A 6,196-nucleotide genomic window follows, 5' to 3' on the forward strand; every position below is an offset into this window, starting at 1 on the left:
CCAATCAGACCCAATAACACACATATCATTCACAATTTCTTCAAGTTCATCTTCCTCAGGAGCATTACTTATTCTTACTTGATAGCTAAGCTCATCAAAATGTGGTGATTTCAGCTGAAGAGTTCTTGTTATAGCGTTGGGGCTAAAGTCCACCTTTGTTCCTCTTACATAACTTTTAAAGGTGGGTGCCCTAGTACTGTCTTCTCTGACCGCATTTGCATAGAACTCTTTGATGAGGTTTGCATTTATCTTTGTCTCTAGGTTGGTGAGCTTTTGCCAACCCCTCTATGCAATCTTTTTTCTGATCTTAGGGCACTCATCCTCATTGAATTGGAATGTCAACTCTGGCAATATTTTCTTGTTCTTGATCCGTTCATATTGAAGCTCATGGAAGGCAGTTTTGAATCTCTCGGCGTCAAAAGGAGGTTGCTCCATGGGCTCCTTTCCTTTTTGCCTCTTGGAACTTGATGATACCATGCAAGATGCTTGATGTGTTGTTGCGGTTCACTAGACGTGGCTAGGAGAGTGTGTATGAAACTTTCGGTAAAGTGGAGGATGAAGTGTGTGTGTCCGAGAGAAGGAAGGGAGAGGAATGATAGTATGAAGTGTGTATAGAGAGGTTGTGTGAAGGGGTTTATATAGGAAGATGGAAAATGATTGAAGGGTGTGGATTGATGGTATTGTTTGATAGTGGACGGTTGGGGTTTGGTATTGAATGAGCACAAGGATCACCTCTTTTATGAGGGTCTTGGTTCAGTCTCCAAAGCTATACAACTCCCAATGTTTCATGGCAACACTTCCAAAGATATTTCTCTTGAAGACAAGTGTGAGATTTCCTTGGTATAGTGGCCAAATCTCCCTTCCTTAATTGTCCTATCAAGTACCATCAATGTCCCTTTTGATTCCCTGAAAAAAAAAAGGAATGCAAATGGTTAATTGAAATTTTTTGTGGGAAAACTTAAGGTTTGAGCTAGCTAAAAAAAATATTTTTCTTTTGTTTTTAAATGACTAAATGCTTTCCATGAATGCAAATCAATCAACCACTAAATTTCCCATGCATGCAACGTTGGTACACCAAACTTGTTTGTGATCATATGGTGCAACAAGTTAGGGGAATAATTTTTCCTCATAAAGTGTGTTCAAGCCCACTTGGTGTGCCTTGAACACCAAACTTATCATGTACTATACACTGCATGTAAAGGGGTCTATATTGGTCGTCAAAATTGATTTAAAAATCTTTGAAATTTGCCTTATTACTACTATCAGAAATTAAAGGAAGAGGGCATAGAACATGGGCTGCCTCCCATGAAGCTCTTCTTTAGCGTCATTAGCTTGACGTTTGGTCCTTGTCAAGGTGGTCGATAGTGCTTGAAATCTTCTCCCCTTGCAATGAACCCATGTCCATTGGCCTTGTTGATAAGCTCCATATGCTCTAGGGACAAGATTTTGTTGATGGTGTACACTGGAGGCAGCTGGAATGGAATAGTGGGGAGGTGAGGTGGTAAAGATGGGAAGTATGTAGAGACCACTTCATCTCCTGGCGAGAAATCTTCTGTAGGGATTTTCTTCTTTTTCCATCCCCTTGGGACTTTTTTTCTTGTGTCCATTGATGCCAACTTGTTCCTTGTGGTTTCCTTTTTGAGAATGGTTTTGTTGTCTAATTCATGTGATTCTGGTGGGTCTGGTTCCTTTTGGATTACACTTGGCTGTTGCTCCTTCTGAGCACATTGGTTGTTAACCATAAGAGTCCTTATGTGTGGTGCTTGTGCTTCCTTGTTTGGCTCCTCCATCAGCTCTTTGTTATCATGATCTGCTTCTTGTGAGAGGTTGAAAACATTGAAAGTGAGCTGATCATCATGTATTCTTAACACTAGCTTTCTTCGTTCCACATCTATGAGTGCTCTGGTTGTGGCTAAGAATGGCCTTCCCAGAATGATGGGGTAAATGGGGTTCTCATCCATTTCCAGGACAACAAAGTCTGTGGAGAGGAAGTAGTTTCCAACCTTCACTAGCACATTCTCAACCACTCCTATTGCCTGTTTTTGAGTTTTGTCAGCCAACTTAATGATTACATCTGTGGGTGTTTGCTCATTGATTTGAAGTTTTTTCATGAGGGATAGAGGCATTAAGTTGATGCTCGCTCCCAGGTCACAGAGTCCTTTATCAATCATTGTTTCTCCTATGGCACAGGGAATATGGAAACTTCCTGGATCCTTCCCCTTTGTGGGTGGCCCTGGTTGAATGAGAGCACTGCAATCCCTATTCATTTTTATTGTTTGTCCACCTTTCAATGAACTCTTTCTGGCTAACAGCTCCTTTATATACTTTATGTAGGAAGGCATTTGCTGGAGGGCTTTAATAAATGGTATATTTACATCAAAAGATGCAAACATGTCGAGAAATCTTGAATACATTCTCCCTGCTACACCACCTTTCAGCTCTTCCTTGAGTGTGGGTTGAGGTGCATGGCTCCTTTCTTCCTGATTTCCTTTTTGATTCTCTTGGAGGTGTTCTGTGTCATTCATACTCCTCTCAGCACTTGTGGTGATCATCTTACATTCTTTCTACCTTATTTTCTTTGTTTCTCCTCTTGGGTTCTTCTCAGTATCACTGGAAAATCCATCAATGGGTTTGGAAATTTGTTGAGATAGATACCCTACTTGGGACTCCAGTCTCTTGATGTTTTCTCATTGGTTTTTGATATTGGCTCGCAATTCTTCCTTAAACACCTTGTTGTCTTGGACTTCTCAACATAGATTTTCAAGTAGAGTCTCAATTTTTGAAAGTCTATCGTCCGTTAGTGATGGTGGATTGGGGTTAGGTGGGTGTTGATAGGATCTCTGTGAGGTATGTTGGTGAGTTGCATTGTTGTTGGAATTGAGGTTATGGCATCTCTGGTCTTGACCTTGGTCTTGTTGATTTCTCCAACCAAAGTTGGGGTGATTTCTCCATCCAAAGTTGTAGGTTTTAGAGTATGGGTCATGGATTTGTCTAGGTGAGTTTCCAACATAGTTGGCTTGTTCCCAATCACCTTCTTCTCCTATATTCACTCTTTCTTGAGTTGGTGATGAAGTGATGACTGTTGCAACTTGGTTTTCCTCCACCTTCTTGGTGAGATCTGCTAGCTGCTTGGTGATAATCTTATTTTGAGCTAGCAATGCATCCATGTGGTTCAGCTCCATTACTCCTCGAGTGTTACTTCTTTCAGAGGCATAGAAGTAGTCATTCTCAGCTACTATTTCAATGACATCTATGGCTTCTTCAATGGTTTTCTTCTTGTTTAGAGAGCCCCCTGATGAATGATCTACAGCCTTCTTTGACTCATAGGAAAGACCTTCATAGAAAATGTGAAGTTGCACCCATTCATTGAACATATCTGGTGGGCATCTTCTTGTTAAGTCCTTGAACCTCTCCCATGCCTCATAGAGAGTCTCATCATCTTGTTGCCTGAAAGTCTGCACCTCAGCTCTTAGCCTGTTAATTCTCTGAGGAGGGTAGAATCTTGCCAAAAATTTGTTCACCACATCTTCCCAGTTTGTCAAACTCTCCTTTGGAAAGGATTTGAGCCACTTGGATTCCTTGTCCCTTAGTGAAAAATGGAACAACAACAGCCTATAGACATCCGGGTGGACTCCATTAGACTTCACAGTGTCACAAATTCTCATGAAGGTGGTTAGATGTTAATTGGGGTTTTCTTGAGCACTTCCTCCAAATGAGCAGTTGTTCTGAACAAGGGTGATGAGCTGGGGTTTTAGTTCCAAGTTGTTGGCATGTATGATGGGCTTCTGGATGCTACTTCCACAGTTTCCTGGATTTGGATTGATGTAGGAGCCTAGAACTCTCCTTTCTTGCCCAGCTTGATTTGCAGGACCTTCTCTAGCATGGTTGTGAGCTTCTTCTTCATGATTGTTTTCCAAGTTCTCTTCCATGTTGGGTTCAAAGTACTCTTCCTATTCCTCAGCACCAACAACTCCTTTCCCTCTTGCTTCCCTCCTTAATCTCCAGAGGGTTCTCTCAGGTTCTGAATCAAAGGAAGTTGAGGTTCCCCTTCTTCTCCCTGTCATACAACTAACAAAACACGCAGCAAGAGATAAAATGAAGAGTTTATTCTTGTTAGAGTGATTGTTAGTGTGAATGATGCAAATTATCAAACAATTAGTGGGTTAGTGAGCAAAATTATAGCTAATAACAAAGAAAGAAAGAAAGAAAAACAGAGAGGGTATAGAGGATTGATGCATTCGCATATTTGCCATTTTAGTTAGTTAGTTTAGTTAGTTTTAGCTTAATTTCATTCACTTTCTTTGAAATAAACAAGCATTTGTGTGAGTTTTCTCTCCATGCATTCATGAACCAAGAACTAGGTGGAATTTGGCCATATTTGTGCAAAGAATTCAAGGAGTTGACAAATGAGTTAGCATGAATGAATCTCTTGAAAATTGTTGCATAGAATGGCAAAACTTTGAAGCAAATTCTTTGGTTAATGATAGGTAATGAAGCAAGAAGGTCATGGAGCAAGAATTGGAGCAAGAAGCCTTGAGAATACATCAAGCTTGGCAAGGAGGCAGAGGACTTGCACGTTGCCAACTTGGAGAAAAGGTGAGTTGTTGAAGGCAACGCCAAGGCAGCCCTGGAGAGTGAACAAAGAGGAGTTGCACGTTGCCAACTTGCACTTCAACTAGAGTGTTCATCAACAACGTCCAACAATGTAAGGCAGCCCTGGAGAAGCACATTTGGGCGTTGCCAACTTGGAGAAAGGGGTGAGTGTTTGATGGCAACGCAGGCAAGCAAGGAATTAGGCCAGGGAAGAAGCGTTATTCAAAACAACGCTGAATAGAAGACTTGGCCCAGGAAAGGGTGTGATGCACGTTGCCAACGCCAAGTTCTGAAGGCGTGGTCCTTGGCAACGTAGCAAGCAAAGCTTGATGCTAGGAGAATGAAGTTAGCACGTTGCTAACTTGAAATTATAAGGGCGTGTGTGGCAACAACGCAGCAACCCTGGCAGCCTGACCTTGCTCTCTTCCATGGAGTATATCTTGAGTTGTAGACCTTCAAATGATGCACTCTCAACGGCATTGAAAAGTAGACATCCAGAGCTTTCCAACCATATATCATAGTATGGGGTTGACATTCGTTTAAAGCTTCAAAAGCGTGCTTCATTTAGAGGTTCAGAATCTGAGGGCGTTGGCAACTTGGAAATACAAAGGCGTTTTTGCCAAAAACGCCTGCGATTTTAGCAGCCTGACCATGTTATCTTCAATGGAGCATAACTTGAGCTACAGAGATCCAAATTGAGTGATTCCAGTTGCGTTGGAAAGCTGACATTCAGAGCTTTCCAACCATATATAATAGTCCATAGTGAAGCATGAAATGGAAGCTTGAATCAGAGTCATCTTTAGGTCCCAAAAACAAGAAAATGAGGTTGAAATTTGAGGAAGCTAGAAGCTAGCCCTGGAAGGGGTGCCAACCAAGTTGCCAACGCCAGGAAGGGGTGCCAACCACGTTGCCAACGCCAGGAAGGGTGCCAACCACGTTGCCAACGCCAGGAAGGTTGCCAACCACGTTGCTAACTTGGAAATACAAAGGCGTTGTTGCCAAAAACGCCTGCGATTTTAGCAGCCTGACCATGTCCCCTTCAATGGAAGATATCTTGAGCTACAGAGATCCAAATTGAGTGCTTCCAGTTGCATTGGAAAGCTGACATTCAGAGCTTTCCAACCATATATAATAGTCTATGATGGAGCACAAAATTGAAGCCAAACCAGAGTCATCTTTAGGCCCTAAAAACAAGAACATGAAGTGAAATTCAAGAAAGCTAGAGATTGGCCTTGGGGTGTGGGTCGAGCACGTTGCCAACGTGCCACAAGGGGGGCGTGTTTTGCAACAACGCCAGCCCCAAGTCCTTGCCTTGGGAGAGTGATGCACGGGCACGTTGCCAACTTGGGGTTGAGGGTGCGTTATTCACAACAACTTGGCAACAACTTGGCAGCTTGACCTTACCTTCTTTGAGGAACCATAACTTGAGCTAGGAAAGTCCAATTGAGGTGATTCCAGTGGCATTAGAAAATAGACATCAAGAGCTTTCCAATGATGTATAATAGTCCATATTGAAGCTGAAGGTTGACACTCAAATTCTGGGCTACATTTAGCATGAAAGTAAGGCCAAGAAGAGGAAAAGCAAGTTGTTGGCAACAACTTG

General features: G+C 42.3%; 1 non-coding gene across 1 annotated transcript; it reads left to right on the top strand.

Annotated features, from left to right (window-relative positions):
* The first annotated feature begins 3,369 nt into the window (after positions 1–3,369).
* Positions 3,370–3,476, top strand: LOC130977170 (small nucleolar RNA R71). Its single transcript, XR_009084875.1, has one exon. It is a non-coding gene; the product is annotated as a small nucleolar RNA R71 (small nucleolar RNA).
* Positions 3,477–6,196: the final 2,720 nt, after the last annotated feature.

This window comes from Arachis stenosperma, chromosome 4 (genome assembly GCF_014773155.1).
Source record: "Arachis stenosperma cultivar V10309 chromosome 4, arast.V10309.gnm1.PFL2, whole genome shotgun sequence".
NCBI lineage: Eukaryota > Viridiplantae > Streptophyta > Magnoliopsida > Fabales > Fabaceae > Arachis > Arachis stenosperma.